We start from the raw sequence: 25,400 nt of genomic DNA, 5'->3' as shown, positions 1-25,400 counted from the left end.
AGGCTTTTAGTTTTGAGGTGTTGCTCAGGGGTGGACTTTGGCATAAATATTGGAGACTGAGGCATGACACGAAGACTCCCTGCTGAAAATCTACACTGATTTTTTTTCCTTATCTCATTTGCCTTTTATTTTTTTCAGTACTCTAGGATCATGTTGCTGGCCTGTGTCTGGAGGAGAAGGTGGGACCTCCATTGCTGCTTAGTCTTTCTAGGAAAAAAAGGCACTGTATGAAAACATTTGGATCCTTAATTGGCCTCATTAAAGAAGCTGGCCATCTGGACCTCACTCATTCTAATTAGTCATCAATAGGGCGGTGATTTGGTCATAAAAAAAAAAATTAATAAAAATATCCACCTCCACTCTCCTAGCCCTGCCTTTACACACAGTTATTACACACAAAGCTGTCTCCTTTGCTCTCAGGCTGGAGCGGGTGGATGTGTTCTCACTCAGCAGCCATCCACCCTGGTGTTTGCGGGCCAACAGCTTGTTTCTTGGCAGGGCCACTCGACCTAAGACCGTAAGCTGCGGCAGTCTGGAAAGGATGGAGCTAAATATGGCAAAGAAACCGGGAGCATGTGATTACCCCACCCTTCACTTGTAAGTCAGTCTGGTATCCATGCTTCCAAATGTCATTACTGTGCAGAAAACCTTGGATAACGCACCAAGAAAGGGTTCCAGTCATTGCTGAAGTGCCTTTAAAGTTTTGGGGCTATTAACTGGCACCCCCTTGTCTCCAAGGAATTTCCCTTTGGTCGCTATTACTTGCTCCTCATGCAAGGACAGGTCAGGAGAAGCGGAGGTAAATGAACTGAATGATTCCTGCTGTTTCATTTAAGATTTCCAGATTCACATGTTCCATATACTGCTTCTGACTCACCCAGTTTACATCCAGGCAGAATGACCAGGACAATTCTCTGAGATGGAGCTTCCCCATATTTTGCCCATCCTGAAACAAGCCAAGCCAAAACAATTATGGAAACCACACACAAAAAAAAAAAAAAAAAAAAAAAAAAAAAAAAAAAAAGTGGCTCAACAAATATAAATAAGAGAGCTTCAGGCACAATATGGTTTGCAGTAGTGGATGGGCAGGACTGGAGAAAAAATTGCAAAAATTGGTTCCTTCAGCGCTGATGATGTATCAGTGGATAAATCATTTGTGGGTGGTCTTAAAAGACGAAGAACTTCTAAGGTCATCTTCCCCAAACTGTCACATCATTTCCAAACCTATCACTCCTTCTGTGCCTCTCTAAAACTCTCACCTTCCTTCTCCCAACTCAAATGAAGTTCCTCATTCCTGTTCTTGGGCAGCCCGCATTCTAAAAATCATGTATTTAGGGAATGCATCTGGAAATATTGATGGAATATATGCACAGTCCCCCAGTTCGTAGGTGAAGAGAAATTAATTAGCCAGTTAATAACAGAACTAAATGTCATTGGTTTGTACAGCTCGTCAGGGAACTGGAGGAGCCCAAGCTGCAATGACCCAGCTGGGTCCAGAACAGTCCTCTAAAATTAGTGACAGCCGGATCCAAACCTCTAGTTTGGTTATGTGAAAAATGGGAGGAAGGCTGTTGAATCAAGAGAAAGCTAGCTGAGCCACCCCATAGATCTTACACTTAATCTTGTATCTGTGTTGAGGAAAAATACCCCTCAGAACTAGTTTTTAGTGGGCCAACAAAGGCCCTGGGTTGCTAGACACCTTATTAATAATATTCTTCTGCAGGAGGGGGATGCAGTTCTTTATAAAGATTTATTAATAGTCATTATTATTTTCACAGAAGCTTTAATGTGCAGTAAAATACCTATAAAGACAAGCAACCAAAGGAACTCATCGATTTCACGCTGATCTGCACTAAAAAAATAATAGTCTTCTTTTTTTTCTTTTAAATAATAATAAAACAAAGAGCCTTCAGGAGCAGCAAGAGCAGAAGGCTAATGTAAAGTGATATATTTGAGACCCAGGAGTATGGTGTAACTTACTCTTGCCGCTGCGGCCTGTTTATTGTGTTTGTCTGGTTGCCCTGGGAACCAGCTCACGCCGTTTCACTTATTTTATAATGTTCCTGTAAATGTTAGGTAGGGCCGGGATTTATTATACACTGTCAACACCTAAAATGGAACGCGCCGCTTAGTGTCGTTTATTTGGCAAGACGCCTTTCCATGCTCCCTTAAAAAAAAAAAAAAAAAAAAAAAAAGTCTTTCTTGTACAGATATATGTGTGAGTGTGCATGTGTGCATGTGCATCTCCGTCCAAATAAATAAACCCTGAACGGGTTCCAGCAGCCCTTGCCCGGGGAGGATTGATGCTGGGTGGTAGAAGCTCTGCGCTAAAGGAAGGTCTGAGCAGCCGGTGACCTGCCGTTGGGTGGGATCTATGACTCACGTTATTTGCGTGAGGTGAATATTTAGGGGACGGGGAAGGCATGTTTACCAGGAGTGTTTATTATCCCTAAAGAAGCGGCGTGATCCTGTTGCGTCTGTCCCCAAAGACCTCTGCAAATTCGGAGCAATGAATCATCAGAATTATTAGGGCTGGAGCGAGCTGCTTTCCTTTCCTCTCCTCTCCTCCACCAGTCCCTCAGCATGACGGGGCAGATTTGATGGCAGACTAGTGGGTGTGAGGCTTATTTTTTAATTTGCCCTTTTTTTTTTTTTTTTTGCCTTGGGTGGTACCTCTCAGACTAACGCGTGGTGTTTCACCGAGAAGACTATTAACCTTTTAAACGCTCAAGCACAATTGCAATCAGCATCCCAACTCCTTGAAATGCGGGTTTCTAAATCTCCCTGATTTTTCCCTGCTCCTGCTCTGACCCGCAGCCTTATCTCTCCTCCCCACTCCCCAGAAGGTGGAGGGGTCTCTCCCACCTCCCACTTTCCTTTACACATGAACACACTTTCTCCTCAAGTGGTGGAACTGCCACCTCCTCTCTGGTCACTCTTTGTAGTGCCAAGTGCCATATCTCCACCAAATCCTCCTGCCCTTGCCCCCAAGCAAGATGGATTTGTGCAGTGATTCAGTATGACTGCAAATGCTTCTTTCGCCAAAAAAAAAAAAACCCCGCTCACTCTGGACCTTTGTACTCGGCTCTGCTGCTGATGTGATTTGCCTCCACTCTTACACGGGGATTTGGATTCAGCAGGGAGTGGGGACTGCTCCAGCAAAAAATATGGGCTGGGTGCAGAAATAAGGTGGATCAATTGACGGTTAAAATCCAAGAAAAGTGGCTTTGTTCCTCGCCACTCCTGGGGCTGATCCTGCTTCTCACTGACCAGAAATGTTCCCTCCTTGGCATGAAGCCTTTCACCACTGAACAGCTCCAAGCCCAAGGAAACCGGCCAGCACCCAAAGCATTAAACACATTGGGATTAGCCAGAGCCCTGAGTCTGAAGGTACAGAAGATGGAGAATCTCCAAAAGGTTTAGGAGTGTGAATGGGAAAGAGCCCGGGGCAGAATGGCTGGTGACAGCAGACGGTGATTAGAGAAAAAAGTCAGATGAGGAAAGTTGGACTCGACAGAGCAAGGCTGCATAGCGTGAATTTTTTCTTTCAATTGGAATTAGTTAAGGATGGTGAATTTGCTTAGGAAATATTATAGGTTAGGATTCCTATTTCCTGTGTGATGCTGAATAATTTAAATCTTAATTCCCCACTTCATCTCGACCGGGAGGCAAAACTAGAGTGAAGCATAATTAATTCATATTTGCCATGTGACCCAAGATCCTTGACTAAAAACTTCATAGCAGTGGACTCTTGGGTATGGTTTGTGCATGATTTGTGTGAATGTCTGCCAATAAAACGGGACTTTATTGGTTTGTTTCAGGCAAGAAGATGGATAGATAATGGATTTTTCTCTCTTCTTGTTTTTCTTTCTGATAGATACTTTGCAAGAAAGCGTATGTTGTGCACAGAGGTCTGGTTTTGTTGGGTTTTTTTGTTGTTTTTTTTTTTCTTTTTTTTTTTTTCCTGAGACTTCTGTGCATGTAAATCAGCTCTTGGAATAAGTAGAAGCAACAGCCCCTCCAGAGGCGTTTACCTGAACCACATTCAATATAAATATACACATGCACATACCCTCACCCATCTCAATTCTTGGAAGTATTTCTAAATGTGTGTGTTTCAACTTTTTTAAAAAGAAAAATGCCACTGTTAAAGAAAAATTGAAATGACAAAATACCTTTTTAATGAGCCTAAAATGGAATGTATATGACAGTGACAAGAGTAACTTAGTGAAATCGCAGCTGCTCCTTTTAATTGCCTCCTAATTTGCTCTTGGGTGCTGGTAATTGGAACAATTTGCCTACAGAAACCTGTGAGGTCTCAGACGCTAATTGATTTTGTCTTGGTTAATGAACCCTGCAAAAAACAGAGCCTATTTCACTGACTGTTTTTAAGCTTAGCGCTGTTATTGTGTGATACACTGGGCAGAAAATGTACCCACCCACCCCCACAAATCATACGCTGGCCCAACTGGGATCACGGGGCTGAGTCAGTTCCTTGCAAGGAAAGCTGAGGCACCTCTCTTTGGTGTTATGGTCCCGAGAAAGGCCTCAAATGAGACAGCACAGCATTGGTATATGTATTAAATACAAATAGGTGATACTTGAAGTTTATTCCCACTCAACCAGTCCTAAAAAATGTGGTGTTTGCGAGCATTTGTCTTTCTTGTGCTTGGAGACCAGCTAAATTTTAGTGGAAAAATAAGCTATGCCTTGCATGTGTAGTAGAAGAGAATAAATCTTATAATGGGCTATTTAATTTTCTTTTGAGAAACAATTCAGGTTCTCAATGTTATGATTTAAGGAGGCTCTGTTATTCTGTTTCAGGACAATTTATTGTATTATTATTATCTAGTACAGAAAAATACTGGAAGAGACATCTCACAAAATGCTGGTGTACCTTGTAATAAGGTCACTGTTTGGGAACAGAAATCACCTCCGGTGCCTGATATCACGTTGCAAAACACTTCAGATATTATTTCTGAACCTGTGAGGGTTCTGTGAGGGTAGGTGATGCTCAGAGGCTAGTTTTGCTACCTTATTACACCTGCATTTGGCCACTTCCCTCGTGCAAACCAGAGGTAGCTTCTGGTTCAGCATCGCGTGAGCATCTCCTCCACCATGTCCGACACGTTTACCCAGGCTTCGGGACGGGACTAGTGTTGTGGCTTCTAGACAATTTTCCCTTCCTCCCCTCTCTGCCATCCCAAATGCAGGCTGGCAGAGCCAAGCCCTGAGTTGACTGAGCCTTGTCTTCCCGCTCCAGCGCTCGGAAGCAATCGGAGGCACGAGGAACGGCAGGGGAGGGCGGTGGAGCCTCAGCAGAAGAGGGGGAGCGTCAGTACCTCTGCGCCTCTGGCTGCATCTGCACTGACCGCAGAGCTGGGTTCTGTTCACTCGGATCCTCACCAAACCCAGACCTCTAAAGCTGCCGCAGTCCAAGCACCCCTTCAGGAAACTTGATTTGACACTTGAAAATCCCCCATTGTCTCTATTTTTTTAAAGTCTACCCTATTTAATAAACTTTATTGTTTCACTTACATCAGTTGTAAGTGTTCCTATACACTAAGCAGTGTTTTTAAGGTGCTTTTCCTGCACGGGATCAGCTAGATCAGTAGTCTATGCTTTCCACAAGCACATTTCATGGGTCATTCCCGACTGATGCCTTTGCTGACTTCAAGCCAATGAGGAGAATCACCCCCTTAAAGAAAGCAGATGCATGTTTGCCGCATCAGGACCAAACACCACCACCACTCCATTCCTTATGACTGTAAATTTCCATTTGCCATTACCCACATTTTTTAAAAGGAAGTAGATTGTAAGTCTGTAAAGATTTATAGCTTCATTCTAAAATATCTATCATTTTAAACGCAGCACTGCTGCTGACATCCACTGAACTGCCATAGATAGACTGGTAAAGTACTTAAAAAAAAAAAAAAAAAAAAAAAAAAGACATTACAATATATCCAGATATGTTTCAAGAACTTTTGTCGGGCATGGACTAACTTGGAGACATATTTCATAAAAACTGCTATTTACATTTCAGCTATATACTTTCACTCTTTATGTCCTTTTCCATTGCTCCGCATTGCCAAGGCTTTTGCATAAATAGAAATTTTCCCTGTCAGCTCCCCCGCCCCAGCCCTGCCGTGGAGCCCACGGGGCTGCGTGTGACATCACCGCTTGTCCTCAGAAACACCACCGCCGAGCCTCAGAAGATTTGACCTCAGGTGTTGGGTTTTTTGGTATAACCATTATTGAAAACACAGCGGTCGAGATTTACTGGCTGGTAAGAGTTTATAATGATCAGAGATTAAGGGTGGGACTTTCAAAACAGTATAAGCCTTGAGCGCAGTCGAATTTGTACTCCATTACCCAGCAGCTTTTTCAAAGCTCCACCCTAAATCTGTATGAAATTATTCTAGCGGCAAGGAAAGTATATTTACCTAATGTCAAATATTAAACATTACTGCCCATTAAAATATAGGGCTTCATTATATTTGGCCTGGTGCAGATGTGCAGGAGAGAAGGAGTAATTATCTTTTCCCAAGCTATGTACATAGGCAGAGGAGTTGTCACTAATTTTTGGTGTCTGCTTGTGGGTAACGAGCGTCTACTTTTTGCAGCCCATAGGGAAGCGAGTTCCATCTTCAGGCCATAATTGCTTCTGAGAACCGGGTCCTTCAGAATGCAAGTAAGCCGGATTGACCATGTGAAAACCGATGCATCCAAGCTTGTGGGCACTTTGGAAAGTAGAGGCCAAAATAACTCACTCGCTGTCACGCAGCAAACTGCCGGCAGCCGCGGGAGGGGAACACAGGCCTCTTTATTCCCATCCCCTTGCGCCTGCTACGCCATCATCCCTCGGCTCCCATAAGCTGGCCGGTGTCTGTGAGGGTGCACCTCTTTCTTTTGTCCCATTTTGCAGACCGCTTGGGCTCGCGCAGTCACAAGCAAAACCCCTGAAATAGGAGCAGCTTAAACCCTGCAGCGCCCAGGTGACAAGAAAAAACAAACCCTCCCGATATTTGCTCTGGAGGGCTGTGCATGACCAGAGTGTGGGAACTTGGCATCGCTCCATTTGCTGGGGACATTAGAGGCTAGGTGACAAATCTGGCCTGTGGATGGCAAGTGAGCCACCTTAGCTCTGGATTTCGCTGACAGAGCAAGTCTTGTGAAAGCAAAGGGGAGAAAAACCTGCCAAGCCCAGCGCTGGCCCCGCGGCTCGCAGGGTCAAAGCGCATTGTGCACGGGGAGTCCCCATGCAGCGAGACATGAAAACCCCATGCTGTCACTCCTTCTTATTGAGCTTGCTCGGTGACACAGAAATGCTTTTCTCTCAAACTCGCTGAAAAGCTGTAGTGAATTTAGCTGAAAGTGCAAATTACTTTTGTGACAATGAGGGATGTTCTTATATTTCTCGCCTTGGGTTTTCCTCCCATCTCTTTCCTCCTGACTCCTCTCTGCTTCCATCGTGAGTCTTTTTCCTAACAAAGACAACCTTAGAGAGGAGAGTAGAGAGTCTACAGATGGTTGCAATGCCCAAGATCCCAATCATGTTCCCTGGGAGTTTGGAAAATAGCAGAAAATCAATCCATTTGAGGGCAAAACATGAAGCTCTCCGAGTATGGGCTAGAGAAGGACAAGCTTACTATGCGGTTGGATGAAAGCATTAATGAATCAAAAATATTGGAGACTTGCAAATTGTGACATTAGTCCCGCACCTTCCACCCCAATCTTCTGCTCTTTTCTTGTTAGAGTAACTCAAACTCTGTGTCGTTGTATAACTGTGCTCTCAAAAAAGTGACAAATAACAGTGTTTGAAGAGGCTGTTGGCTGTTTTGCCCACACGCCACCATTGGAAGCAAGAAAATATTAGCATAAAGCAAAAATGCAGTGGGCTGTATGAAGTGCAGAGAACTACCGGGCCTTTGCCTTGCAAAGCCTCATAAAAACTCTCCTGCCCATAAATACCATTTTCAATGCATTGTACAGAGGAATGCCTCCCTCCGTGCTCATCAAGACAAACCCTCCAGAGGAGTTAGCTGACCGACGTTGAAGCCAAATGCATTTTGCCTGAATAAGGACGATTAACGTTGAAGTAAGGCGTTTGCTGAAAGAAGAAATTATAGGACGCAGCGGTAGAGAAATAAGGACCCTATTAAGCTTAATGGCCTTTAAGCTTTGCCGTCCTTAGTGAATAAGCCCAGTTCGTTGCCAAGAAGTGTCCTAGTCAGCATCAGGACAGTATTTACACTGGATATTCTTAGGGAATGCCAACACAACGCTTGTATCATGCCACTACGAGCACCAATTGAGCAAGAGATCTTCAGCCTAAGGATGAGGAGCAGTGTTATGGGAGTCCTGCCTAGGACTCTGTTTTGCTTGTCTTTGCCCAGCAGGCTGCAGTGCTCCGGGTAGGGCAGCAGTAGTCCAGGGCTAACACACAGCTCCTTGTTCAGGACACACGGGAAAAAGAAACACAGAGTGATCATCAGATAGAGAAGATAAAGTCGTATTTTCTAAACCAAAAATAGTCACTCAGCACTGGAGGAAGGCATGATCCACTCTGTTGTTTCTTTTGGAAATGGACCTTTAAAATAAAGTGAATGAATCTCTTCTTACTGTCAGGGGCTCCCAGCAGACAGGAGGCAATAAAAAATAAAACTGAGTTTTTACCCCACAAGTACAATTGTTTGTCTCCCCCTACTGCTTTCCCAGTTTGCTGGCAATACTCTTTCAAATGGCTTCCGAGATATTTCCCGTTTGGTTGGATTAATTTGTGGCATCTTCTTCAGAGGAGCGGAGCAGAATTCAGGGAGTTTCCAGCCATGGCAGATCTTTTAAAACCTCCCTGCCTACATCCCACTTGCCGGCACCAAACCCAGGATGGGTGAAATCTTACTGGCCTAAGGCTTTTCAGGTTGTTTTTTGCGTTATTTTTTTTAGGGTTGTCTCACAGAATGGCAGAACATGCTAAAAATTTTTTTAAAAAAGTAGAAACGGGGGCAAGTATTGGCCATCCCACTTAGTCCAAGACCAATATAGTTTGGTTTAAAAGTTGTCTGAGTATCCCAGAGCCATCTTTACTAAAGAAATCCTTGGAGCTGCTATTAGAAGGGATATTCTGGTGTCTTTTCAGGGATGTCTATTTTATTATAGTGATAGTCACCCATGTGCTAGAACCTTTTTATCCAGGAAAACTGCAAAGGATGTAATTGAGGTCTTCATAGACTTGAAAATGGTTTAAGGTCTGGCTTTATCTGGCCACATGTGATAGAGAGCAAGAAAGGAAAATTACTTGTTTATATAGAATGATTTGGGCTGTATTAGTAGACAATATATAGGTGAAAAATGAATTAAAATCATCAGTTCTGAACCCCTTAGCGTTTTGAGGTTTAAAATGAGATTCTAACACCGCTTTTATGAATATTTCTCCTTCCTCACTTCTGGGTTTTTGGTGTTTTGTTTTTTTGTTTTTTTTTTTTTTTTTGTTTTTTTTTTTTTAAGGGCGAGGGGGTGAATGGGGCAGGAGATGGGGGGATTGAGTATTACAGAAAAAGGGTGGCAATTAGATGATAACAGTCGGCAGCACGGACGGTGTCTTGTTACTGCTCATTCTGGAGGTGCCAAAGCTACATGGGACATCATCATTATTATGGCTTAAAGTTGGCTAAGGTCACCCCGGTTCATCTGTTTTATACATTGGTAGCCTTCTACTTATTACTTGCCAAACAAACCTTTTTATTTTTGCACACGTTTATGTTGATTTTGTGGTTTCTGAAATTGGATTCTGTCTCCTACAGGCCTGAGTTTCCACGGCAACTATGGACCTTATCTGCTGCTGCTGTTTGGCAGACAGACAACAAGGCCTTTCAGTTTACTTCTTCGATTTTTTTAAAATATTATTTTCTTTAAAAACCTTTTTCTTCTTCATCATGTTCTTTTTTTTTTTTCTTTTCCCTTTTTATTATTTTTACTTTTCCCAACCCCTGTCATTTAAAAATCACATAATTAATTGAGCACATCCTGTGCCACACGGGGCTGCCACGACTTTGAAGTCCCAATAGATCATTTTATAGAGCCATGGGTACCATTTTTTCCAGCACAGCACCAGGCGCCAGTGCGAGGGCTTGTGGAATTTAGCATATCCTACTCCAGGTATGATAAAGAAACCTTGGCACCTTCTGTTTGTTTTTACTAATTTCCTTTCCAAACTGCCTTTTCAATATAGAGGAAAGACCTCAGGACTTAAAGTTTGTTATTTTCTCTCCAAAGTTAGTCCCTGTTCCCCCTGCCTCCCTCCCTCCCCTTCCTTTAAACCAGACTGAACTGCTTCTTCGCTTGGTGGTAAGTTTTCTTTTTTTTTTTTTTCTTTTCTTTTCTGCAGGAAAGTGTGGTCTGATTTAGCATCATGTAGCTTGGAGCTGTTACTGATCCTACAGCAGCAGTGAAGCCAGCTGAGGGAAAAAAGACCCTGACAGGCTCTATTAACCCTTAAAAACAATAAATGATCTCATCACCTTCTCAAATACAGAAGAAGAAATAATAATGCAATAATTTACTTCAGTGAAGGAACAAGTCTTTTGGGGATTGATACTGAAATCTATCCCCAAAGACACTGTTGCGGGCATTAATGAAGGGCTGCTTTTCTACTAAGCTGAAAACAAACTGCAATGCCTCTCAGCATTAAAAAAAAACCCCAAACATGCATACACAGACATAGCTGGATATATATACACTGAGATATATACGTGAAGAACAGAGAGAGGAAGACAGAAGATGAGTGGAAACATGTTAAATCACATGAAAAATAATTGAGCCTCCTAACACGAGGAAGTTTCTTTGCAGTGGCACCACTCTGCAGCCTGTATTTGAAACGAAGGGCTGTAAAATCCCCGGAAACTTCTTTTAAAACAGAGTCAGGAACTTCTGGAGATGAGTTTAAAGCTGCTAGTTGTCGTGTATTTTTACCAGATTTTGAAAAGATGAACGTGATCACTTGGAGTGGTTTTGTAGCAAGGAGCTAATTCAGAATGAATCCCTGCAGGATTATCTGCTCTCTGGAATGATGGGTATTCCGTCTCCCAGAAAAGAATAGAAAATGAGATCTTTTGTACAGATATTTCAAGCCAGCTTCTGACATCTGATGGGAAATCACATTTCTGTCTACGAAGTCTATAAGTCAATCTAAAAATCCTGTAGAAAAAAAAATAAATCTTATTCTCCATGACATTTTCAACAGTTTTAAAATGACTTCTGTACATATTTATGTTTCGTTTTTATAGAGCTACACTGATTTCATGGCTACTCGGGGTCTTGTTCAAAATCCTGTGTGGCAAATGAAAAGATTTCCATTGTTTCCGATTGTTTTTTGGATTAAACAGGTAAGAAACTTTCTGTGGGACTAAAAACGGGAAAGAATTCATTACAAAATCCCAGAGGTTCATTTTAAAAGCCTGTATAGCAGATATTGTTCTCTGTTAAAGTCCGTGAGACAAAACCCCATTATATTCAGTTGTCTTGTGCCTACAGATTTGTACCCGTCTGTTCATTTTGATCTGGACAAACAGGCAGGCAAATGCTAATTAGTGTCTCTGTCTCTATTCACTTGCTTTTCTAAAATTATGTGCGTAGGAAAATGTGCTAACTGGACAGGACTGTGATCAATATTAGATACCTCCAGCCATTCACAGGCCTCTTAAGAACAACTATTGATTATAGTGAATATTTTAGAATGTCATTAAAATATTTTTTAAAATTCTACAGTATTCTAAAAAAAAAAAAAAAAAAAAAAAAAGAAAGATCCAAAAAACCCACCCTTGGGTATTCTACAAGTATATTTACTGTTGCATATATGAGTTTTCTGCCTTCCTCCCACTTTTCTCCCTTTCAGTTTGCTCTGCCCTTCTGGAAAACATTCCCTCTAACTGAAGAGCATCAGGAGCTTGATAATCCCCAAATTTGAATCCTATCTCCCTTTGTATATATATAAAATTATTGTCCTAATTCTCTGCACCAGCAGAGGAGCTTTGTGCTGCTCAGGAGCCAGGTTCAACAAATATACGAGGGATGCACGTGAACAGTATTTTCCCCTTGCAGAGACTCAAGAAATGCCTTTTAAACTGTTCTGTGTGTGTGTGTGTGTGTGTGTGTGTGTGTGTGCACGCGCAAGCTACAGGTGCTAGAGCAGAACAAACTAAAACTCATGCTAGAGAAAACCAAGGTTCAGGGTTAGAGGTTTCCTCCAAAGAAGCCACACAAAGTGCTGTGTGAAGTTGGCATTGCAGTCTGTGATTTTAGGACACATTTTTAAGGAAGACTCGGGTTCTACCCCAGAATGTGGTCAGCGTTCCCACCTCCCTTCAGCTAACAGCTGATAACACAGAGCCTTGGTTCCTCACCTGGCCAAGAAACTGTCCTATTCCACGAGATAATATAGACATAAAAAGCTTTGGAAATCTTTCTTTTGGGACTAAAGGCACCAGAGAGTTGGGAAACAATGACATCATCATTACTGAGTTATTCTAATGCTGCTCCTGTACACAAGGCTGTGTGAGAAGTATTAGGATTTGTATGTACGTTATGTACACTACTACGAGCAGGCAAAAAGTCATCAGTTACTTGAGCTGTGCAAGCCAGAGGTTTTCTGGTTGGCTGGCTGACCCAAAGAACACATTGAGCAAAATGTTTGCCTCCAGTCAACTTTAAAATGGCAACAATCATTCCAGTTTAATTTTGAAAATGCTTTTTAATAAGGGTTGTTGTTGGTTGTTTTGTTTTTGGTTTGGTTGTTTGGTTTTGTTTTGTTTTGTTTTTTTTTTTTCCATTTAAATATAGGACTCTTTGGAAAGAATCATGAATATTGAAGCATTTCTGTGTCCAAAACATTGCAATGACCCATGTTGGTAGTCTTGAATTTTTTTCTTATTTGTATTGGTTGGAAGTACGGTGGAATGCGAGATTTGCAAACAGCTTGTGTTGACTGAAGACTACAATAGTTGGCAAATAACTCATGCAAGAAATTTCACCCTTCCCTTCTTGTGAACAAGGCTGTGCGGGCCAGATCCTAAACTCTTGGGGCTCTGTAGAAGTTTTGCCACTGATTTAACAAAGACGCTGCTCCAAGAATTAGCACTGAAGGAAGGTTTAGACTTGGAGAGCACCTCTGCTCAATTTATACGTTTATAGACACTAGACTGATTGGTCAGTCAATTATTCTCTGGAATTTTGTGGACTCGAGGCATGTCAGCTCAAGATATATGAACCTATCAATTTCAGTAATAAAACTCCCTAAATCTGTCCTGGATTTGGACTTAAAGCAAAACCTGAAAATTGGCAAATTTCAAATCATTTGGAGTGACATTACAAGCGATTACCCACCAGCTACCTACCGTGGTCTTAACAAGACAGAATGTGAAAATTAGATCTATATATGCGTGCGTAAGAAGTGAGCTAGTTAAAATAGCCATTGGGGTTTTATGATAATTCCTTTAACTATGGGACTTGTACAGTGCAAACCTACACATTTTTTTTTCCCCGCAAAGACGCAGAGCAGACAATGAAGTTGCAGAAAGTGTACGAGACTGGTTTTGTTTAACTTTGGTCTTCTCAATTTACTCTAGCTGCCACTGCCCTCTGGATATTTTTATGGAAGTAAAAGAAAATGCTCCTTTTATGTATTAGAGCTACGCATGTGGGTGACTCATTTGGAAATATTAATAAGAAGTAGATTCAGTTTTATTTTGAAATCTCCTCCAAAATTATTTAAGTGAAAGAGAAAAACGGTCAAATTGCAGAATGAGGCCGTTTACCACATTGGGGGGGGGTTTACCTTTCATACGGCGTTTCTAATTTCGCAGAATAACAAGGTTAAAAAAAAAAAAAAAAAGAAAATAAAAAAGAAAATATATGGTATGAGTTGCAAATAGAACAGCTGGGCTAGAGATATTATTTTGCAGAGATGTACGTGCGGTTCATACGTGGAGGTACTATGAACTCTTCAGTCTAAGACACGTTTTGTTTCCGGGTGATAATGCCGCATCAGGCTTTAAGGCATGGCTGTCCCCCTGGAGCCTCCTGGCTCCTATCTCTGGTGACTGTGGATGGATTCTGCAGCTACAGAGGAGCTGCCTGGCTTTTACAGGGAAAAAATGGAGTCAGAAGCAGCCCATCTTTCATGCTCCTTTCTTCCATGTAATAACACCATTCTGAAAAACAACAGGAGCGAGGGAGGAAAGACACCAACAGTACTCACAAATAAGGGCCAAACGCAATAGTTTCTAGCAAAAAAACCCCTCAAATACTACCAGTTTAGCTCTCCACTTTTTCAGTTCATCCACTCGGGTGAAGAATTAACATCATTTCACCAGGCCTAGCAGGTAATTTGGACAGGCAAGTGAAAAATAAAGGGCACCACCCCGATGAAAGCTATATGCAAGATAAACCTGAAGCAAAACGTGCTTTAGCCTGAATTCCGGAACATTCTCCGAATGGTGTCTTTTAGGTTAGAGCTCTGTTACACCTTTCGCTAACGCTGCCTCTCTACTGCAACACACCATTTTACTCCAGTGTAGCTTTTTTCAAGGCTGGAAGCAGCCATCCTTAATTTTCCCCATTGTCTGTGGCTGCATAAAACAGCAATATGAGTAATTGTTGCGATTTGTTAGCTCTTGCTTCAAACCAGTCTGTGGATATATTCACAAATAAATCCCTAATAATTAAATTCTTCAGGTTTTGATCTTGCTCACAGGAGCAGAGTAATTTCTGTTCCCTTATGGATTAGATTATCCTGAAAGGTTACGATTCAAGCCTTCCCTTTTTCTCTGATATGATTCTTCCAGACCTGGGGACTGATAGGGCCCTGCACAGCACCAGGTCTATGTTTTCTCTGTAAATACAGCCTACAAAATTTCAACAAGTCAGCCCTTGTGTGCCACACCGAGAGATTGATGACAAACCACATTATTTTTCCCCTCCATATAACTACCCGCAATTACAACGGTACTCTCTCAAAACACTGGTTTGTTTTTGTCCAAGGAGGAAAGAGCACAAGCACGGTCCGATATCTCAGAGTAGAGCTGGCGGCAACACTGAGCAGCATTATTTGTGGAAAATGCCCTTTTCTTCCCTCTTTTTTTTTTTTTTTTTTCCTATCCATGATAAAATATTGGATCTGATTCTGCCACACGTGCTTATGCAAAGCCAGTAACTCATCAGCAAAGGTTATCTCAATACCCAGCTAAAGAAGGGAGGGATCGAGGCTTTGCAAGACTTGTTCAGTTCTCTGACCTGTTCCTGTGCTGGTGAGATGGCACCTAAAGCAAGGCAGCTGATGCAATTAGGATTATTAGTGTTTCCTGTAGATTAGATTTGTAACTTTTTTTTTTTTTTTTTTTTTTTTTTTTTTTTTTACCCGAAGATCCGCATTTTCTGTCGGTCTTGTGTTTGAAGACAACTGACCTGGCATGATGATGCAACCTTGATCACTTGTAGAATGTTATTCATGTATAAATCCACAAAACTGTAAACTGGCAGGGCTGAACAATTTGCAAAAATAAATAAATGAATAAATAAAAACAACCAATAAAATGCTCTGTCTCCTGAAAGACAGACATTTGCCTCGAGAAGCAAGACTATATTCTTAGAGTCATCCCATCGTCCCTTATGAACCTAATAGCCAATTCCCTTATTTCTGTACTGGCATTCCTCCCACATTTAGGTTGTATCTCTTTAGACATAATAAGTCAGCAGCACTGGGAAAACACGGGTTGTTGGGTGCTCTGATGATATTTCCAGAAATACTCCTGTCCTCCAGATAACTGAATTCCCAGACTCAATTGCAAACTTCTGAGCAAAGGCAGCACCTGAAGAGCAAGTCGTCCTACCTCCAAGTGAAAAATGCTTAGAGCATCAAACACATGTCAAAATCACTAATTTGTCATGAAGCTGCTACGGGCTTATATCATCAATCATCTTGACACACTGTACTTGAAACGGTGCTGAAAAGATACAAGTCATTTACTCAGAAATGTATTCATTATCTGTGTGCACCCTTAAAAACTTCCGTGAGAGCACCAAAACCTTTGCGCTCCCCATTCGTTGTTTACGAGATGTCTTTAACTTTTGTAGTTTGCATATGAAAGGAGAATGACTGAGTCTTTCTTCACTCAGTGGCACTTTTATTCAAAATACGGATTTCTGAGCAGATTTCTGAGGGATAAAGAACCAAGTTGTGTTAACTTCACACCCTTAAATTTTAAATATTTTCTGCTAATTCCAGTCTTTTGTTGGTTTATTTATTGATTTAAGATTTCTAGCTCAACTGTGGCATTCCAAGAGGCACAGAGCATTCAGAGTACTGTAGATATGAAAGAAAAACCTGAATCCTTCAACTATGATACATATATCACCAATATTTAGCCATGCCTGGAAACAATGGAGATTCCAATGAGACAATAAATCCAATAATTAATGAGATAATAATCCAATTTTTAGGGAACACATGTGTGATTTCTACAGTTTCTTCTCCCTATACAAATTTTTTATGTGCATTGATCTCATAGACATACTGTACCCCGAAGTTTCTCAATAAATTCTGTGAGACTATTGTGGCTTCTAAAGCTTCTCTAGCTCTAGCAAAGATGCTCGAGTTCCTAAAAGAACAGTCTAAAATTCTGTGTGATTTTCTTGAATCTGAGCGCAAATTGGAGGGTAAAACCTTATCATGGAAATGCTAGTATTCATTTCCAAAATTTAAGAGAGTTTTAATTCTTGAGAAATACTAACAATCAAACATTTGGTTCTAGAAGCACAATGAATGTCATCAGCAACTCAACTAAGATGCAAATTAAGTTTTGCACAGCTTCTTGTGCAGGGGAACGGGAAGCATTTTAAAGAAGTTTTGGCAGTGAAACAGGATAAAGATTATTGGGCCGATGCCTCAAGTAGCTCAGAAAATCCCACCGGTTTTCCATGCGATTTCTGACACCTCTGTGGAAAGTCTGTTCAGCTTAATCCTGGGGGCTACAGCCCTGCTCTTGAGTGGTGTTGGCAATTACTTCAGAATGAAGTTAACAGAAGTGGAAACCCTCTGTAGCGAACTCAGAAATCATTTTGCGTTTGTAGAAAATACAAATACATTTAATTTGGAGTGTTTTGGTTCGTTTATTTCAACAGTTTGGAACGTCCTGATCAATAGGACCATCTGTAGGCCGTTGGGGATACTTTTGCAAAGATGACAGGTTTCAAGTTGTGGCCTTGCAGGAGTGCTCATTTGGGATACTGAGGTGAAAATGAGGGGAAGAGCCTACATTGTATTTCTTTTCCTTAAAAAAAAAAAAAAAAAGAAGAAGAAAAAAAAAGAAAAAGGCAGAAAGAGAGCAATAAAGCAAAAGGCATTTCCTAAAGGTAGCCATTAAATCATTCAACACGCGGGTCCCTCGAGAGCAGAGAGGTTCCTCTTTCCTTTCCAGAATGGGTTTTTACTAACCATTTCTCATCTAATGCTCAGTGTCTTCACCTGGCTCTCTCTGGGCATTTACCCAGACTTCATCCAGCAGGACAGCACCACAGCTCTTTCTAAGATGGGCTTTGGCCCATATATCACTTTCAAAAAAATTTTTCAATGGGTCCCCAATGATGTCGACCAAGGGCTCTGTTTTGCTCGTGATAATGTGCTAATGCTCCGAGACCTGGCATAAATCTTCTCTACGCATCATCATTTGTCAAAGTCACAACATGGGGCTGGAAAATGAAAAAAAAAACCAACACACAAAAAAACCCCCCAAAACACCAAAAAACCCCCCAACAAAAAAAAGCAGGAAGAACGTGGCTTTCATTTTTTTCTTCCCTCCCATGTGACTTTCCCCTCCTTCTTTCCCCCCTTCTCCTTTTTGCTTAATCTCTAAAACATCTGATTGTACAGAAATGGTAAATAAAGGTTTGAGTTTCTCCCTCCTGTGCGTGCATGCGTGCAGTTGTTTGCTGGACGTTTTTATAAATGGAAACTCAGAATTCATTAAGGGAGCCTTTGTCACCTTTGGTTAGGAAAATGCTTTGGGAGAGAGTTGGTCAACTGGCGCTCGTCCCCCACTGAAGTCATCATTTGGGCTGATAAAATTAGATGGAAAAACATGATCATATCGAAAGGGCATAACGGCTGATGGGATTTGTTTTTAATCATCTCTGAGGGAACAATCCCACAGACCACATCAAAATGTTCTCTAGAGCTTGTTTAAAGCAAAAAGAAAAGAAGTGAGGAGGAAATCAAGCTTATTTCAACATTTCACTTCTCTCTTTTCTGCTACGTTTCAATTTGTTTTTCTGAATTTTTTTTTTTTTTTTTTTGCCCACCTTCTCCTTGCCCCACTGTCATCCCATTCGGTTGATGATAAAAGGGTTCTATTTAAAACACTTCATGAAAATAAATTGACTTTGATGTTTAGCTAGTGTTTGTGCTCTGAAATGCCAAAACAGACAAAAAAGCCTGTTGCTAATCCTGCTGTTAATGCCTGTTGAGTGGAGTCCTTGAGGTCCAGAAAGTGAGTTGTGATGGCATTTGAGACCTTTTCCCTCCTTTTTGTTGTGTTATTAGTTAAAAAAATATAATAGGTGCATTGGTAGACAAGAAAGAAAATAAGTTGATTTCTCCAGCAACATTTAAATTGAATATACCAGGAAGAGCCGTATCTCTGGAACTGACTTTTTATTCATTATCAACACAGCCAGGTCTTAGCTAGAAACAGATGATGAAAGCTGGTATGAACCGAAGGGAAAACATAAACTGATGGAGTGAAACCAACGGAGTGTCACCAGAGATGCTCAGTGTCTGCTGCTACTTTTCATTCAGTTATTGTTGAATACATTGACAGAAAACGACAAGTCAGACTTTCAAGCCCTTGCAAGCGATTCTCCCCGACGTGTTTGCTGCGCGGCGCTCCCTCGCGTCAGCAAAGGTCGGTAATGCAAAGGTGAGATTAGCGCCACAACCCCTGAGACAGGCTTTGTGCAATTCCGGGTGGCAGAATCCAGCCTGCAATGCCTTGCAGAATAAGGCAGAACAGATAATTCGATTTAAACTATTAATGGATATGCTTTGCGGTGGTTGTTAGCCAGTACTGGATTCCCCAAACCAGCGAGAGAGCCTGGAAACTCTTACAGGGTTAGAGTTCGGAGCCATTAAACCTCTCCTTTTTGCATTCTGTCATTTGATACATAGCTCTTTGGCCATTAAATATTATATTAAATGTTGATCGGTCTCTCTGCATCGAAGTGGCACCGTTCCTGCTCCCAGCTCTCTACAGGCACTGACGCTTTATCACCGGTATTCCCTTACAGACTCTATCTTAAATCATGGCATGAAATCGAGCCCGCTGCCGTGATCCCTGTCTGTGCGTGAGCCACAGCAGCGCCTGGCAGCGCTCCCGAGCCCTGGCATCCTTCCTCAGCAGCCTCAAGTCCAATTAGACTTCACCTCAGGTAACTCTTCAAAAGAAAACTCTAATAATCATAATGTGATGGGCGACATGTCAGGAAAAAGAAAATAACAGCCTTAAATCCGGTATTAACCTGCAATGGAAAACAAGCCATGGGGTTATTTCCATGAGAAATCTTGGAAGCCAGACAATGGGTGGAAGGGAAGGGATGGGGGGAGAGGGGGAAGGCACACCAGGACGGGAGATGAAAGGGAAGGGCTCCTTGGCCAAGGTCTGCTCCTGACTGAATGCTCATGGACCGGGTTTTGGGTTTCATACCTCTGCTGACGATTTGCTACACTTGGTATCGGGAAGATTAGAAAGGAAATGTTTATGGGGGCCTTTCTCTGAAGAGAAGAAGGAGCTACATGATGCTGTAATAACTCCCTTGGTTTTCTTTCTCTTTTAGTTCTGAGTACAGCTTCCCCTCATTCCCGGGCCTGATCCTGCCACGCTTTTGGAGTTTTCTACACTCCATTAAGCTCCAGGATTTTGTTTTGGGACTTGTGAGGCTCATGTCCAGCATCTCGGTTGGGCTACTGCTACTCTCCTTGCAAACAGGATGGAAAGAGAGGGAGAGGGGGATTGCTACGACACCCCATCCTTCTCCTGTGTGGGATTCTGCCAGCCCCGCGGCACACGAGTGCTGAGATGGGGAAGCAGCTGGGCTGACGCCAGGCATCTCATCCACCCATCCCCATCCTCGTGCACACAGCAGCATCCATCAGGAGCCACTCCACTCTAATGGATGGGATTTATTCCATGGTAACACCAGTGGAAACTGGGTTGGAATTAGTCCTCATCGGATGACGGTTTAACTACCTCTTCAGGAGGCCTGCATGGATAAACAAGGAGCTCCTGGACAAGCTCAGATGTAAAAAGGAAGCCTACAGAGGATGGAAGCAAGGACAGTGTGGGAGGAATACAGAGAAAGTGTCTGAGTAGCCAGGGATCCAGTTAGGAAGGCCAGGTCCCTGAAAGAATTAAATCTGGCCAGGGACATCAAAGGCAACAAGAAGCTTCTATAGGTACGTTGGTGATAAAAGGAAAACTAGGGAAAATGTGGGCTCTCTCTGGAAGGAAACGGGAGACCTCGTCACCTGGGATATGGAGAAGGCCGAGGTACTCAACAGCTTTTTTGCCTCAGTCTGTACTGTCAAGTGCTCCAGCCACACTGCCCAAGACACAGAAGGCAAAGAGCAGGACTGGGAGACCGAAGAACCACCCACTGTAGAAGAAGATCAGGTTCAAGACCATCTGAAGAACCTGAAGGTGGACAAGTCCATGAGACCTGATGAGATGGATCCGCAGGTCCTGAGGAAACTGGTGGATGAAGTTGGCTAAGCAACAATCCATCGTATTTGAGAAGTCGCGGCAGTCTGGTTCCTGCTGACTGGAAAAGGGGAAATGTAACCCCCATTTTTAAAAAGGGGAAGAAAAGAGAAGATCCAGGGAACTACAGGCCAGCCAGTCTCACCTCTGTGCAGTAAACTAACATATCTGTGACAAGAAAAATCTGGATTTTCCAAGATTTTTCTCAAAATAGATACTGAATAATGGCTTATTTAGCCAAGAACAATGTGTTTTCTTCTTACGGGGGTTCCTTAATTCAGTGTGTATATTTGGCCTCCCTGTGTCATTTCCCTCACAAATTCATCACACGCAGGTGACAATACATATATGTGACATAGCAATGACTCCAGTGTCAAGAACTTGGAAGCACAGATAAATTGTTCAAAGATACCGTGGAAAATTTTCACACCGGAGCTGAAAGGGAAGAATGGCTTCTGCAAACTGAAAAACCGTTGAAAATGTCATGATTATTAAAAATAATTAAGCCAATTATAGAAAGTTCAGCAAAAATATTGCTTTTTAAATATGGATACTCAGTAAATATTGAGGAAATCTTTTTTTCAGACACTGTTTACTGATGGTTTCTGATGTTTCCAGTCAGGCTTGCAGTGCACATATTTTTCATTACAGCATTTGATCCAACATGTGAGCATATATTTTATCACAGCTCTGTAACTATTGACTCCAACTGATTATTTGCTTAAAGTTAAGCATGAGCTTAAGTACTCTGCTGCATTGGCGCTTACATGGACATTCCCACCAGTATAATATTCCGAATCCCTTCTGTGATTACAATATTCCCCATAATGGGAACCCCAATATTACTAAGGACTTTAGCAATCTTGGCCAATGTCAACAGAATGGGAGGTGCTATTTCATTAATTTCCCCTGACTAGGGACAAAAATAACTTCATATATTTCTAGGTTTTGTGTTTCAACCTCCAGGAGAACAATTTTCTTAAAAAGTAAAGAAATTGGTTACATTATACTCCAGTTGGTTACATTAGACTGTAATTTCACAAGGCATCAGTGATTCCAGACACTGATTTCTGACAAGAAAAAAAAAATGACCACACATTTGCTAGCATCAATAGTCACCTTTCCTCATGCATAAAGCATATGAACACATTTTTGGCTGTCGGTATTTGAACAACAGAAAATGGGAAGGAAGAAGCATAGACATGTTTTAACTTTCTGACAAACGGTTTTGATGAACGGGGATCCCCGCGCTGGCTAAAGAGTGAGGACAGAAAAATGGGTCCCCATGGTACAGGGCAAGATCTCCTCTAATAACAGAATGAGTGAGCAAATCAGGGGAACCACAACTTTCCTACTGTGTAAGAGACCACAAATAATGGAAGACAAACAGATAGGAGAAGGAGCAATTCATTTTCCGTGCCCGTTAAGTTTTCCAGGTAGCACTGGGTGTCAATGTATTTATGATTTGGTCTCCTGTATCTCTTCAGTTCTTCCTTCAAGCAGACTGAAGCTGGATTTGGGGTTTCGTTCCATTTTTTGTCCTGTACTTAGCCTGTGTTTGATGAGGGGCTAAAATGAACTCTTGTAAATCATTCTGCAGCCAGGTAAAGCAGGATTCCGTTATAAATTTGTAGCAACCCAAATGGTTAAAATCTAAGTATAATAAAGGCCATGTGCACGACTCCTGAAACTATTGCAACAAATGGCTTTCATTTTTTTTTTTTTTTACGTTTTATTGTTGTGATATTTTTATACTGCACTATCAGTAATAACACAACGCAATCACGTATTTGAAACCGGCATTAATAATTTTGCAGCCACTAAACACCTGAAAACCCTCTTGTCCTCTCTTTATTGGCGCCCTTGGTTTTTATGAGTGGATTGCTTAAAATAAGGGAGTGCAGGGAGTTGCCATGTTGTGAAAGACCAGGTGCCCATCTGTTTCAAAATAATTCTTATAGCTATAGTTAAGCTTTAAATGCTTTAAAATCATGTGGTGTTGAATATAAGCAAATCCATTATTCAGTGTAACAGCATATGAGCAACTGCGCTGACAGAGCGCTAACACAGCCCTCCAGGATAATCCACACAATTTCTGTGCCTCCTTGTCTGCAGCCATCAGAGGTTCCTCCTCCACCATCCATCCCGAAGAGGAACCCAAGGGAATGTGGAAACCTCCGTAACACACTGGGCTTTTCATAGGTCTACCTGATTTTGGGCCCTGACCTCATCTTTGCTGTGATGGCAAAGCAGTTTGACACAAAAGGTGAACTGAGTATTGGCTCTAGAAAGGATCCAGGAGAACAGCAGAATGAGAGGAGAAAAGAAAAAAGAATTAATTTGCTTTTCCGGAGGGTCCTCCGACAGGATTGATCGCTGTATGGGTTCCCCTTTTTCCTTTGCACTGTCTACCCATGCGATCTGTTGGGAACTGTCAGTGTTAGGTGAACGGTTGGACTGGATGATCTTCAAGGTCCTTTCCAACCTCGATGATTCTGTGATTCTGTGATCTCACTGCGGGACAGAGCAGAGGGCAGCATCAAGATCTATTATAGCTCATATATGTATGGACAGAAGGGAATTGCTGAGTGGGTTTCTTCTTGTCCTGAAGGATGTGGCTCACCTCTGTCCCTGTCCCGTGTGGGTCAAAGCTCACCGAAATCCTTTGCTGAATGCGGACTCCCAACCATAAAGTGCAAAAGCAATGCAGAATCAGACTCTAGTGCAGGTTCAGGTCTGCATTTGAAGGACGGTGTAGACAATGTCCCATGTGCCTTTTTCATGGTGAACGTGTATATATATATATATATATATATATATATATATATATATGTATGTATTAAAAAGGAAGCCTGTGGCAGAAGGAAATATTAAAAACAAGTCTCTGAAATCCCAAGATAACCTTAACCACTGGATTATTTTTTCTCCCTTGTGTGAATACTGTCTGTGCATTCTGTATACAAATATGAAAGAGATTTAGTGGAGAAATGACCTTAGGCACAATAATACATGTGTGCGTGTGTGTACACATATATAAATATATATATTCTCAGTATCAGCCTGAGAAAGCATTGCCTCATAAAAAGTCTCTGAACAGTCAGTAAATTCTGGGCCAGATTTCAACTCATGTTCCTGAGATAAGGACCAGAGGGAGGAGGAAGAAAAAGACAGCAGCAATCCTTTTATCCTTCTGGCCACATATGGTAGGTCTATTTCTCTCAGCAGATGTGAATAAAAATAGATTATATTTACAATTGCAGTTGGATACAGAATTGAGCATAAGTGAACACAGAGCAGTCGTTTTCATCAATGCTAATACCATAATAGTCTGGATTATGCAGTGTGCTGTTGCTATAATAACATTCGTTTGCTGTCAGCGCTCCTGTGTAAAAACAAATTAGCTGGATGATTAATGAATATCAAAACCAGCATGTGGATTCTCCTCTGTGATGCTTCAGCCCAGTGTGAAATCTGCTGCCGCGAGAGCTGTCTCTGCTCTTTGCACTGCAGAGTGTCTCCTGCGCAGATGTGGGTATCACTGAGAAAGGTGGTTTCTAACCACAATATCTTCCTGGGCTTTTTTTTTTTTTTTTTTTTTTTAAAAAAAAAAAAACCACCACCCAAACTATATAGAAGAGAAAACTGAGAGTCTAGAAATAGGTGTTGAGGTGAGAAATGTCTCCTTTAAGTTTTATCTCACCTCTACCAGCTCAGCATCCCTGAGGACAGCTTTACGGAGAGAGGCCCTACTGCAATCCCTCCAACAAGCACCTGAATTAGGAGAGATGATGATCACGACTGGGGGTCACTTTGGGGCACGTAGTAACTCTTTAGGTTCTGAATGGACTTTTTGGGCGGATAATTTGGGCTGACTGCAGATGAAACTCTTTTTAAACGTCTGGAATAGTTGGGGTGTGCTGATAGCACCAAGGGTACAATGACACGTAACCTTGTGTTTGACCTGATCCGGCACTTCCCCAAGGGAAAACCAATGCCATGCAGTGTGAGGAGTCTGGGTGGCAAAACCTGTTCTCATAGAGTTGCACCACCATGGTGATAGAGCTGTATTCCTTCTGATCCTAGAGCTGGCACAGACACCAGCAGACAGTGCAGTTCTTACAGGACCTAGTTAATCAACAATTCCACCGTAAAGAAGGGTAAAACATGGTACACTGTCAGACCGGTGCTATTTCCAGTGATTTAGTGTGCGTGGAATGACTTAATAAAATAAAAGATTAAATCAGTAGGTGAATTTATGGATTCATGCAGTGGTTGAAGAGATTAATTCCAAATTATTCTACAAGTATAAAACAATTTCATTAAATCTTTGGCATTACATCTTACAGAACAGCAGACTGTGCAATACACTAGATACAGGGACAAAATTCGGGTTCTTTTAAGAGTCTCAGCTTGACGGTTGTGTTCGCTCTCATGGATGCGTATTTATACAACTCTGAAAACTCCATTATCTGTTTCGTGACATCTCCACTACAATTAATTAACGCGCAGACACTTCGGTTCAAACTGTTGACTTAAGTGCTCTGTGATACAAGAAGCTGGAACCTTGTGCTGTACAAAGGAGAGCTGGTGTCCTTT

This window comes from Athene noctua, chromosome 18 (assembly GCF_965140245.1).
Source record: "Athene noctua chromosome 18, bAthNoc1.hap1.1, whole genome shotgun sequence".
In the NCBI taxonomy this organism is placed as follows: domain Eukaryota; kingdom Metazoa; phylum Chordata; class Aves; order Strigiformes; family Strigidae; genus Athene; species Athene noctua.
Note: the sequence above shows the minus strand (reverse complement) of the source record.